Source organism: Coenobita brevimanus, chromosome 89 (assembly GCF_032717465.1).
Source record: "Coenobita brevimanus isolate Jiangsu-jjx chromosome 89, ASM3271746v2, whole genome shotgun sequence".
Lineage (NCBI taxonomy): Eukaryota > Metazoa > Arthropoda > Malacostraca > Decapoda > Coenobitidae > Coenobita > Coenobita brevimanus.
Window position 1 is genome coordinate 23,876,779 of NC_137042.1, and position 13,399 is coordinate 23,890,177.

A 13,399-nucleotide genomic window follows, 5' to 3' on the forward strand; every position below is an offset into this window, starting at 1 on the left:
GAGAGAGAGAGAGAGAGAGAGAGAGAGAGAGAGAGAACGGTTAATCCACAGTACGACGATGCCTCTATTTTTTTTTTTTTTCTATGTGTATATTTTTCAACCTCTCGTAATGAAGTGGTTGGAAAGGCTTCATTACGCCCCATGATTATGATGATAGCTATGCCAATCTGTGTATTTATTTGCGTACTTATTTATTTATTATTATTACTAATATTTCACAGATGCTGCTACCAGACGAAACTGATCACCAAAGTGGGGGATACTTCCTTGTTAAATGGTTAATTCATTCAGCTCGATGACGTCTCTATTCTGTTCTTGAGATTTCCAAAAGTCTTATTTTCCTGAGAGAGATCCTCGGAACTGGAGATAAATAAAACCTTCAATGATGGAATGGGTTAAATAACGTAAAAAAAAAAAATACATGGAATATGATGAAGCTTAAAACATAAGCAAGGTTTCATCTTATTCAAGACAATTCCTTATGACACAAGAAAGTAAAAATACGGAAAAACTTTAAAAAACACAAACCTTACAGTATGTGAAACAGATTAAACTGTTTTGCTGTAAGAGAAAGAACTCTACAACCTGGTTAGCGTGTTTTGAATTAGGCGGTTTTAAAATAAAATTTTTCTTTATGCAAATAAATGTTTTCGTACTCCTGGTTTTACCAAATGAAATGTTGATATGTAAACAAACTTACATACTTTACGAGTGCTACAATACTAAAGGCATTATATTGTTCTTAATAAAATAAGATTTTCAACGCATACGATCGTCTTATTTATTTCTTACTACCGTCAGACGATTTATTAATTGGGAGCGACCTCTCAGAGTGAAGACGGCACTTACTCCACTTCAAAAACCCTCTCCTACCCTCAATAAAATAACCTGAATATAAACAGAAACTTTAAAAAGCGTCTTCGTATTAAACAGGTGAAACACACACACACACACACACACACACACACACACACACACACACACACACACGCGCACGCGCGCGCGCGCGCATAAAACACACAAACATGGACATAAATACATAAAAGAAACAGGTACACACATATAGACATGTACACTGAATAAAAAATGCTTTGATGTCACACACACACACACACACATTTAATTACAAACACTTCTTTTTTGTCCCCACGAGATACAAGGACAGAAATACACACAGGAAACTAATGTAAACGTCACACACACACACACACACACACACACACACACACACACACACACACACACACACACATGCGCAGTCCACTTACACATACACATACTCGCCTCCCAACGTACACACAAATTATCGTACCACACTTGTTTCTCTCTCTCTCTCTCTCTCTCTCTCTCTCTCTCTTTTCACGTTAATGTCAGCCAAAAAGACATGCAGAAGCAGTCTGTCTCTCTCACTGTGTGTGTGTGTGTGTGTGTGTGTGTGTGTGTGTGTGTGTGTGTGTGTGTGTGTGTGTGTGTGTGTGTGTGTGTGTGTGTGTGTGTGTGTGTGTGTGTGTGTGGAAGCTGCGTGCCGGCAGCTTTAACTTACACTCCCGCCAACAAAACACACACATGGAGAAAACTGGGCCGCCTCTCCGCGCGCGCGAGCACACACACACACACACACACACACACACACACACACACACAATTTCCTCATCGAAACAGCCACGTAAAAGTGTACACACTTTTGCACACAGACTTCCATTCACGTTTATGTAAAAACGTTCCCTTAATTTTGGACTCTGCATAAAAATTTTGTACCTTATTGCATCTAAAGTCAGACGTCTTATTGCACTCTGAGATACCCAAATGTCCATGAATGTTTGAGCTTCCATCGATAAATGTTCGCCCCCATATCATGAGCTTTATTTTACTTCAGATACCGGCAGATGATTTTACTCAGTGATTGAAACACACACACACACACACACACACACACACACACACACACACACACACACACACACAATTATATACTAAGAACACAGTAATTACGCTGTCAGAATATGATTTAGCAAAAAAAGATAAACAAGAATTTCAATGTACGCTGATTACAAACAGCCAACTTTCATCATTATGCTGTTGCAGCTTACAATAACTTATCTTAAATGGGCATTAAACGTTTCTGATGAAGGAATTTTTATCATCCTAAACATGAGGGCAGTCGTATGTAGATATCTGGGGCACATAGTTTTAACAATTATATTTATGTAATTATTCATGGATTCATATTGTAATACTTAGCTACTGCTAGATTATTTCATTCAGCATAAGAGAGTTCACTGGTGCTGAGCATGATTTTCAATTATATGCTTTCAACTACCAAACGACTATATTTATGGACACTAAGAGAGGAGTATGGTATGGCAGCTGTGTGGTTAAGTACTTCAACACCATGATCTCTTAATTTTTATTGTTACCACTGGACGTTAACATTCAACTTGGGAAAGCCCCCTAGAAGTAAAGGAAAGGAAGAAGGTTAAGTTCATTCCCTCTTTCTGAACTCTCTCCTAACTTTAAAAAAAAAAAAAAATCGTCAGTAGGTACAATCGAATGACTAACGAGGCACAGGAGGCACTATTCCCAGAGCCTACGAAGGTTTCATGGGCCTACGAAATTTGGGATAAAGGGTACCAGTTTTTATTTTGACTGGCTTGGACAATGAGGTTCTACATATTTAATAACCTTTTAACCTACTTCAGCTCAAGTATTCTGACGGGTATATTCATAAGTGGCAGCACGCACGGGAGCTGCACATCAGCTGCACATTATCAGACCTGGACATTATTAGACGGCTACGGTAGAAAACTGCCCAGAGCTTACGAGGCCTGAAATCCAGTTCTGTATGTAGGTGCTAAGAATAAATGAAAAGACAGTCTCTGGTGCAAAGGAGATTAAGAAGCTGTTTATGCTAACTCACCGCACTTCAGTAACTGATTATCCCCCACTCCACTTCGCCCCCCCGCCCCCGAATCCCCAACCCTCCTTCACTCTCACTTCTCACGTATCCCTCTCCATCTGTTCCTTTCACTCTCATTCTTATTCCGTTACACCGCCCCTTCCCTTGTCTTCCCCCTCTTCTTTACCCTCCCTACCCTCCTCCCTCTAGACCTCCTTCCCTTCCCTGTACCTTACTCCTCCCTACACGCCCATCACCTCTTCTTTGCATCCTCCTTCCTTTACATCCCCCCTACCCTCTTTCTTCTCCCTTTCTCCACATTCATACATTACCCTTCTTTCTTTTTGCCCACCTGACTGCGCTCTCTCTCTCTCTCTCTCTCTCCTGGTACCTGTGACTTCCCCACCCTTCCCTCTTCCCTATTCATAACCCTTCACATCCCTCAACTACTACTCTACACCACACGTAACCCTTCCATTTCCCTGCAACCCAGTACCCATTCTTAGTCTTCCACCCCATCCCCCTCTCTTCTATTCCCTCTCTCAATCCGCTCATACATACTCATCCACCTCCATCTGCAGTCGTAAAGCATGCACTATTTCCCTATTCCCCATCTCTCCTCGAACATCCACACACAATCCTTCACCCTTCTCTATCCCTTTCCTTCTCCTCTTGCATCATATGTAACTTCCAACCCTCTCTCGTCCCACCTTCCCCTCCTCTCCTCCCCCTTCCCTCAACTCAGCACTTCCCTTACACCTTTCCTTTCCCCACATCTTCCCCACCACTCATCCCCAATGGTTCATCTCCTACTCCATCCACATATGTTTCCCACTCTTTTTCTCACCCTTCTCACTTCCCTCCCCTACTGCCACCTTTCATACACTTCCTCAATACCCTATACATACTACTGTCTTACTCCCCAGCATCAACTCCCAACCCTCTTCTTCCCCCACAACCTCCTCTACCTACTCCCCCAATAATGTTCTTTACACATCAACCCCTTTCCTTTTCTAAAGCACCCGGTACATTTCCTTACTATTCCACACCTTTTCCCCAGCATCAATCCCTTATCTTTCGTACATTCCCCGCCTTCCTCTCCCAACTTCCGTTTTATCCTTACGCTACAACCACCCTTTATAAACTACCTCTCCATTCCTTACTACCTATCCCCTATCTTTACGTTTGGTTAAAACCTTACCCTGCCTGCTACAGCCTCTCTGCTCCTTCCCCTCTCTCTACATCAGTATATGTATCCCCACCCATTCCTCCCCTACCACCTCTCTTTTCCCCCTTCCCCTCTGTTCCATCTCCTTTCTTTACATCCATATATAACCCCACTTATCCCTCCCCTTCCCCATAACCCCTTGCACCTCCCCCAGGGCCAGCCTCTTTTTCGCTGCACGGTAAATCAAGTGGGTGTACGTGATCGGACAGCCGGACCAAGGAAACTGGTTCTGCGGGTGACCATTGCAGGGGTAGTAACCTTTGGATCCTTGCACACCACCACCACCTTGATTCACAAACTTACTATGCGTTCCTTGTCGTAACTATAGCTCTTTCACTCTAACCTGGCCTGAATTTTTATTTTTTTCAAGTACCATAGTGGGGAAAAAACACGACTGCCCTACATAAAATCCATAATACTTCTTCCTGACTAGGATCGCATTCCGATGTTAATTTATTAATACTCATCATTCATTACGGAGGAATGGTAGTTTTAGGCCAAGTTAAAGTGAAAAGAGTATAGGATTGTTTTAAGACTGGGAGAAGAGGAGAGTGCATTGCTTTCTCAAGTCTTTCGTACTATCCGCACAAACTAATCTTACCTAAGAGAGGGAAATTATCGCAACTGCGAATTTCAAACCAGGCCTCACTTCCTCTCATCCTCGCTCACTTTACCCTCACGTGGAAGTCACACTAAGGCTCTCTCTCACTTGCCATTACTTGCACAATCACTAACTTTCCCTCCTCATCCGCTCTCCCAACGCATGCTCTCCTCCTACCTCATTTCGGTTCTGGAACAATGAACTGTTTTTTATTCATTTGTCCTTTCCAGTCCTGTATTTGATGCTTCTCTCTCTCTCTCTCTCTCTCTCTCTGTCTTATTGAAGTGAGGGTTTCCTTATCTTAATAAATCAGTTACCCGCCGCCCCGAACCAAATACCGACGTGACATACATAAATGAAAGATTTAAATAATATATACTGTACTACAATACGCTAATGTTTTTGTTGTTCACGTTGATGCTGTGGCCACAAGCTCATCTGAAAGTGAACTCGGTGGATTGCAGGTTGAAACTACTCTCCTCTCGCAGTCCACAACTCTCCTTACAGGGGATGGGGAAGGAGCTGAGGGAAGTTCCTGTAACCCACGCGAAGGAGTCACTCAGTTACATCGAAGTATCTTACACAAATGTTTTCGACAAAGCAAGTCTCCAAATCAGCGAATAATTAGCAGAAATAATTCAGCGTCGTCGTATTTGCAATTAGCATGATATTCACTCTACTTTGGCTATGAAGTGTACAGCAAAAAATCTTAAACACGATTAAGTTAGAGTTTGTGAATGTGATATTTCCCAAGCTACACCATCCATCGTAAGAAAACGCCTTAAAATCAGCGTACATTTTACCTCAAATATCCAGGGGCCAAATTATGAAAGATCCTAACCAGTTCTTACTATGCGAATCTATCCACAGATGTGAACTGTTACAAGAAATTTTGTTTTGCTGTATTTTTCACTTTGGCATTCACTCTAATTTGGTTGTGACGTGTCTGGCGGCTGTATAAGTGAAGAATAAAGCATGCATAAACAATCTTATCAGCAACTTAGACCCGTGCATGACAGCGAGAACCCGGTCATGGCAGAGAGGAAGGTTGTTGGGTAGGCAAATCCTGAGCCTCCTGATTAACACATGGGATATCACTGTTCTCCCTTGCTGGGCTTCACTCGGCAATGGATTAAAAGTAAAATCGCCATTGTAGCGAATAAATGAAAACAAAAAGACAATACTGAACAGGCATAAAATGTCAAAAGCACCTGTGGTCATTGGTGAAGGTGGGATGCATTAAATATTCCAATCACTGAGGAGGTGAAAAATTTTAGGGCGTGTTTTCAGTTGGCTATCCACGTCAGGCCAGGCTGTTAGGTAGGGAAATCTATGGCCACCTGATTTGCACCCTGGATATCAGCGCAGTTTGTTGGGGGTTCCACTCATAAAAAAAAAAAAAAGTCAAAAATGTTAATGGACATCGTAGAGGTAAATAAAACAAAGAACAAAATACATCAAAGAAGACAGTACAAGAGACAGTTACAGATGACGGGAAACAATAAGAAGAGGATAATTAACAACTACAGTATATATCAGACATTCACATTAAGTCCCATCTCATCCGTCATGCGAGGAGGCCAGGTAGGATATGTGAATTCCTGGTCCCCTGATTTGCACTTATCAGCGCTCTGTGCTAGTAGGTCCGGTCCAGTAAGAAAGTATATTCTGTGTTGCCATCGCATTAAGTACGTCACGAGGTCGTATTGCAGAAGAAAGTAATTTTAGAAGAGAATAATGTAAGATGCAATTATAACCAAGGGATTATATCGGAACTTGTGAGAAGCCATTACAGCAAAGGGGTTATACCAAAATGCACATATTTACATCATACATCCACATCCCTTCTTAACCGACTGTCAAGCGAGGACAGGAGGAAAGATAATGGGTACGGAATCCCCGGCCTCCTGATCTTCCCTTATGATTACTGGCTTTGTCTGGGGCTGCTCCACAAGAACGCTGTGAAAATAAGATCATATTTTCCATTTCATATCCACACCGTATCACTCCCGTCCACGTTATGCTGGTGAGGGAGGATAATGGGTAGCTACTGAATCCCTGGCTCCCTGATTTGTCCTTATGATTGTTTGAGGGGCTCCACAAAAATGGCGTATAAACAAAGGTCATTTCACATTATACATCCTCATCAAATCCACTCCCATCCACGTCAGGTTAGGTGGGAAGGATATTGGGTACGGAATCCCTGGCCTCCCTGATTTGCACTTAGGATATCAGTGCTGTCTGTCGGGAGGGCTCCACTCCACAAGCACAACACGAGCAATATATTATACGGGACGCGGCCGAATCAAGAGATATGGTGGCCGGAGATGATGTGTTCGGGGCCATAACAAAGCGAATTCCGTGCAGCATACATAGCCAAGCAGAGAGAAATGGGGGGGGGGGGCGACGAGTAAGGGAAAGCATGGAGCATAGGGGGGGTGGGGAGGAGTAAAGGAGGGCGTGAAGCAAGGGAGAGGGGGAGTAAGGGGGTAGGAAGCAAGGGGAAGGGGAGCATGGGGGAGGGGGAGTAAGGGGGTAGGAAGCAAGGGGGAGGGGAGCATGGGGGAAGGGGAGCAACAGAGGGTGGAGTGAGGGGGATTTCTTGGAGTAAGGAGGGAGAGGGGCGTGAAGTGGGAGAGGGAAATAGACAAAAAGGTTGATACAGTGAGCGAGAAGAGATAGAGGACGGTTGATGAAGATGGGCTAAAGAAAACATCAAAGACAGAGGAAAGACTGAGGGAGACAGAAAAGAATTGATCGCAGTAAAGTTGATGAAGAGAGGATAACAGCAAAATGTGCAGGAACGCTGACTTAAGACAGCAGAGAAGCTATATAATTATGTTAGGTTGAGGAAGAGGATATGAAAGAAACCAAAAAAAGAGACAACTAACAGACACACAATAGATATAAGACCGAAGACGTGGAAACAGATAGATGGAAGGATATATCTATCTACCTATCTATATAATAGATAAAAACTATATATAATATATAAATAATATATAAATGTATGTAACGCTGAGAGAGAGAGAGAGAGAGAGAGAGAGAGAGAGACGAGCAGAGGTAGGCTGGCTGATAAAGAGAGAGCTAGAGACAAAGTGACAGTTCCCAGATACACACACACACACACACACACACACACACACACACACACACACACACACACACACACACACACACACACATACAAAACAAAGACCAAGGGGACGCTAACAACAAGAGGCCACAACACTCAGCTCACCTCACATGGGTTTTCATGCTCTCTCTCTTTCCCTCTCTCTCTCTCTCTCTCTCAACCACCTCCCTTTTTTTCCACAGTCATCCACCTCCCTCTCATACCCATCCACCTATACACTATCATTCACCTTTTTCAACAACCATTCGTTCACCCTGCCATTCACCTGTAGCTTGTTCGCCCATTCAGGTACCCAGAGTCAATTCATCAATCTCCACTCTTTCGTCCATCCATGACTTTCTCACCCAATACCCACTCTTTTTACTTCTTCACAACGAGGATGGAGATTTAGTTTTGTTAGTGTTACTGCCTGACAGACTTGCTTAAGTTGCCTCTCTCTCTCTCTCTCTCTCTCTCTCTCTCTCTCTCCACCTACCTACCATCTCTTTCAACGAGGTGATATTTTATTTCATTTTTGACAGATAATTTTATTCAGCTTAGAGACGACTTTCAGAATTTTAAGGGTTGAATAATAATTTCAATTTACCCCATCAATGCTAGACATCATTCGAAAACTGAGTAAAATCGTCGGAAGATTGCTCGAATAAAGTACAAATATCATCATTAATCACCATAGCTTCTAGTTCCCTGAATAAAAGAGAGAGAAAAATAAACTTTCCTCCATCGACGTAATTCCTTTTTTTTTCTGTTTATTCTTGCTTCCTCTATAAGAATATGTTTAACTTAGGAATGAACTCTTGGTCTGAAGGGGTTGTTGAAAGTTTTATTTAAGTTCTACAAATATTTAATCTTCAATGAGAAAAACATCGTCTGGTAGCTGCATGAAAAAAAAAAAAAGTCTTAGAACTGAAGAGGCGGCTGGTTGATGCTATACATACTAAACTTTAACCCTTTGAATCCGACGACCAAGCGTTTATCATGTTTATTTTATTCTGGCTATATCCAACCAGAAAAAATATATTTAAAAAAAGAAAAAGTCATAAGAGGAAATACATAGTCTGAAGGTATAAAGAAATAGGACAAAATACTGTATATTAGACGTCTTTCGGCTAAACTGGTTAATGTAAGCTATACTGAGTGGACTATAAATATGGTGAGGAGCTGGCAGAGAGAGAGAGAGAGAGAGAGAGAGAGAGAGAGAGAGAGAGAGAGAGAGAGAGAGACTTTAAAGCTTTCATTTTAAAGGGAAAATATCATGAGAGGCTGAGGCGAAGGTCAGCAACCCTCCTCTTAGCTGTCTGGCAGGCGAAGGGAGAGCGAGGGGGAGGTCTGAGTTGGAGGGAGAGGGAGGGGAAGAGTCTGAGGGGAAGGGGGAGAGAGGGAGAGACTAAATGGGAGGGTGGGGTGAAACTAAGTGAGAGGAACAGACAGACAAACGAACAGAGAGAGAGAGAGAGAGAGAGAGAGAGAGAGAGTGTAAATGAGGGGGGGGGGCAAATGGTTGACAGACTAAGTGGGAGGAATAGATAAATGGACAGACAGATAAAAATACAGAGATTTATATAGCAAGACATAGAAACAGACAAATAAAAACCGAAAAAGAGAGAGAGAGAGAGACCGGGGGGGGGGGGAGTGGAGAAAACAGGTAAGGTAAAGACAGAAATGGAGGCGGTGTGTTGGAGGACAAGGGAAGGCCGTGGCAGCATTGAGCGTTTCATCAGCGGGTATTGAGGAGGTTCGGAGGAGTCATGCAGACATATCCACTTGTGTCCCCTGCCCACCCCGCCTGCATCACCACTGACGCTGGGTGTCTATGTGGTGCTGTGTGTGGGTAGTTGTGTGTCGCTGGGAGACAGACAGCTACATGTATGTTTATGTAGGTAGATCAAGATTGGTATGTATATACGTACCGAGCATGTACAGAATATACAGGAGTCATGATCATGGCCTTAAAGGACCATTAAAAACATCATGATCTTTATAATGATGATTATCACCATCCTAATATTATTTTCCATCTAAATATGGGGTCAGGTTAGATGCTGAACGATTAGAAATACATAATAATAATAATAATAATAATAACAACAACAATGCTCCAAGAGACACTGGACAACCCTCTGCTGATTTCCCCCATTTGTCCTGCATTTGACCCACGACCTTCATACACGAATCTGACCCAGGTATGTGAACAAATAATAAGACGATACCCTATCAAGACTTTCAAACGATACACATAACAAACAGACATGGCAGACAGAAACAGACAAATACATACATACTTACGAATACATACATACATTCATACATACATACATACATACATGCATACATACACAGAGGCGGAATCCAAAAAACACTAGGAATTAGCTAAGCAGGGAGTAGTAATTAATTATATTGTCTATTAAACTGTAAAAAAATTGACACTGTATTACGTATAACAAAATCTGGAACAACATAATCTTGCGGGCAGAACAAAGACAACAGAGGGAAGATGGAGATAAGAACAAGAGATTGAAAAATAGGGGAGAAAGAAAAAAACGAATAAGAAACAAAGAGAGATAAAGATAAGGTGAGGTGGAATGGAAGGTAAAGTGCAGTGAAGGAGAAAGGAGATAAGGACACAGTGAAGGTTGACAGAGATAAAGAGATAAGGGAGAACCCAGACGTGATGCACAAGTGAATAATGAGAGTATTCATACTCATATATATATATATATATATATATATATATATATATATATATATATATATATATATAATATATATATATATATATATATATATATATATATAAATATATATATATATATATATATATATATATGTGTGTTTATATATATATATATATATATGTATATATGTATATATATATATATATATATATATATATATGTAGAGAGAGAGAGAGAGGCAGGAGTGCAAGTACCGTAGACTTAATTCTGACAGATCCTCGCACGTCACCAATCCACGACCAAACCAAAACCACTTCGATAGATGTTAACATTATTGAAACATTTCTTTTCCCTTTCAGTACGAAGTCTCCTGCTACCGACAAACAATTTATTTAGCTCACGAAGGCCCTCTGTAGAAAATGTAATAATGAAAAGAACTAGACCACAGTGTGTTGAAATAAGCACTGTTCTTACTTCCCGACGTATACCCATCAACCCAGAACTAAGGCGGTATGGCGACAGAGAAGAGATGTGGTGCGACAGAGCGATAAAAGATACAAACTGCAGTAATGAAGAACAAGTAGAGAAGTAAAGAATGAATACAAAATAATGCAACAGGGAGGAAGCAAAAGGGTAGTGTAGTGATGATGATGCTGACGACGAACGTGGATGAGGCGTGGTGTCAGTGGTCATCCACCCCAGGAGATGAAAATGAGATTAAAACCGAACAGAAACATACAGTGAAACAGAGTACAAAGTTGCGAAACAGAATAAAAACAAGTATAACAGGGGGAACACAGGGAGATGAAGCAGTAGTAGTATAGAGCAACATGAGTGAGGTGGATGTCAATGATGATCAACCCAACGAGACTAAGATAAGACTGAAAAAGGACAGAAGCATACAGCAAAACAATATAAACTAGTGAAACAAAATAAAAATCAGTAAAACCAGATGGAAGCCTTAGTAGTAGTGTAATGTGGGACTGTTGACGATGAACAGGGGTGAGGCGGATGTCAATGGTGATCAAGCCCAGGAGACATCACCCCCGCCTCTCTCTCTCACCTTATTAGCCCACCTGGTGTAAAACTACTAACCCAATCACCAGCCACCAGCCCGCCAGGACCTGTACTAAACTCACCCTCCGCTCTCAACCTCTTTACTACTACGGTAGCAAATGTTTATTCTCTCTTGCTGATACATACATACATATATATATATATATATATATATATATATATATATATATATATATATATATATATATATATATATATATATATACCGTATATTCTGCAAGACACAAAAGTATTTTTTAGCTTTCAGTTAATGTATGTATGTATGTATGTAACCAATCAGTTAATATATTTCAACCTATACCGTACATGTAACAATAAATCAGACTACCCATCAATCTCTCAATCTACTTACCCACAAACCTAACAACCTCATTAATTATCTATGCTTATATCTAACTGTCTCTATGTTTATATTTATTCTAGGCCGTATCTACTTAGGGAGGCGGTCGCTCAGTCGGTAGAGAGGTAGCCAGCAGTCCTACCGGACCCAGGTTCAAATCCCCGATGGAGCAAGAAACAGTTTAAGGATTCGAATTTAATAAAAAGGAGACTTTACTGATCAACCAGAAGACCCGCCGACATGTAAAAATACCCCGCTAATACCATTTCACCAGTCCTGTATGAGATAGCCCTAGCATGTATTCAATATGGACGGTGGGTGTTAGCGCCGAAGTGGTGACATGTAGAGGTGTATGGTATGTAAGAGGTCTACTGGGCCTTGAGAGCAGGTTGCGAAGCCTATGCCCAGAGTCGGACACAAAAAAAAATAAAACCGCCTTATTCCTCGCTGCGCCCATGTGACCAAGAGAGAGAGAAAAAATAAAAATAAAAACACACTACCATCTCCGCTGTCGTTCAATAAACCGTAATCTCGTTAGCTTTGGAGATGTCTTAACATCTTTCTTTCAGTGACTTACTGTGCATATTAAATCTTAATACTGTCTTGTACGTTACAGCTTTTTACTATTGAGATACTTTGCATTAGTAATACACAAAATTGTATATGTGGTGAAACAGGCAAGTAAATCCTTGCGTATTATATAAGCTGCGTATCGTATCACTTGCTAGAATCTCATGAGTCAACGACCATTCAACCAAAGTGTTATATGCACTTTGGGCTATGCTGAATGACCCAAACCAAGACTTTTTTTGTTTTGTTTTCTTCTTACTACGTGCACACGATTTAAGTCGATTTGGTAAAGACTATATTGTTCTGAACATCGACAGAATCAGTTACGCAGTGTTATACGTAAAGGAAAAATAAGTCTAAGGAAATATTGGCTATTATTTGGCATCTCTTAAATTCTAGTTCATGTTTTTTAAAGGTATCTGGGGAAAAAAGTCATGTTCCTCTAACTGTGCAACACAGTCCACACACACACACACACACACACACACACACACACACACACACACACACACACACACACACACACACACACTCTCTCTCTCTCTCTCTCTCTCTGTCTCTGTCTCTGAAACCATGTTCCTATTTCAATAACAACCGGTATTTACCAGTAATATTTTTTTATGATTTCTACCATAAAAGAGAATATGTCCGGCAGAAGCTTATATCAAATAGCCTAAATATGATATCCTCAGGCTAGAGGTATAAAAAAAAAAAACTACGTCCTTATACCCGAGGTTTAGGGACTATACTGGCGCAACACACAATTATAATGGAGGAGGAGGAGGAGGAAGCTTAGGATTAATGCCTGTTGACTGCACTAGACAATCGACTACACAATCACTTCTCGTCGTCTCATTCTTTTCCAGAACACGACCC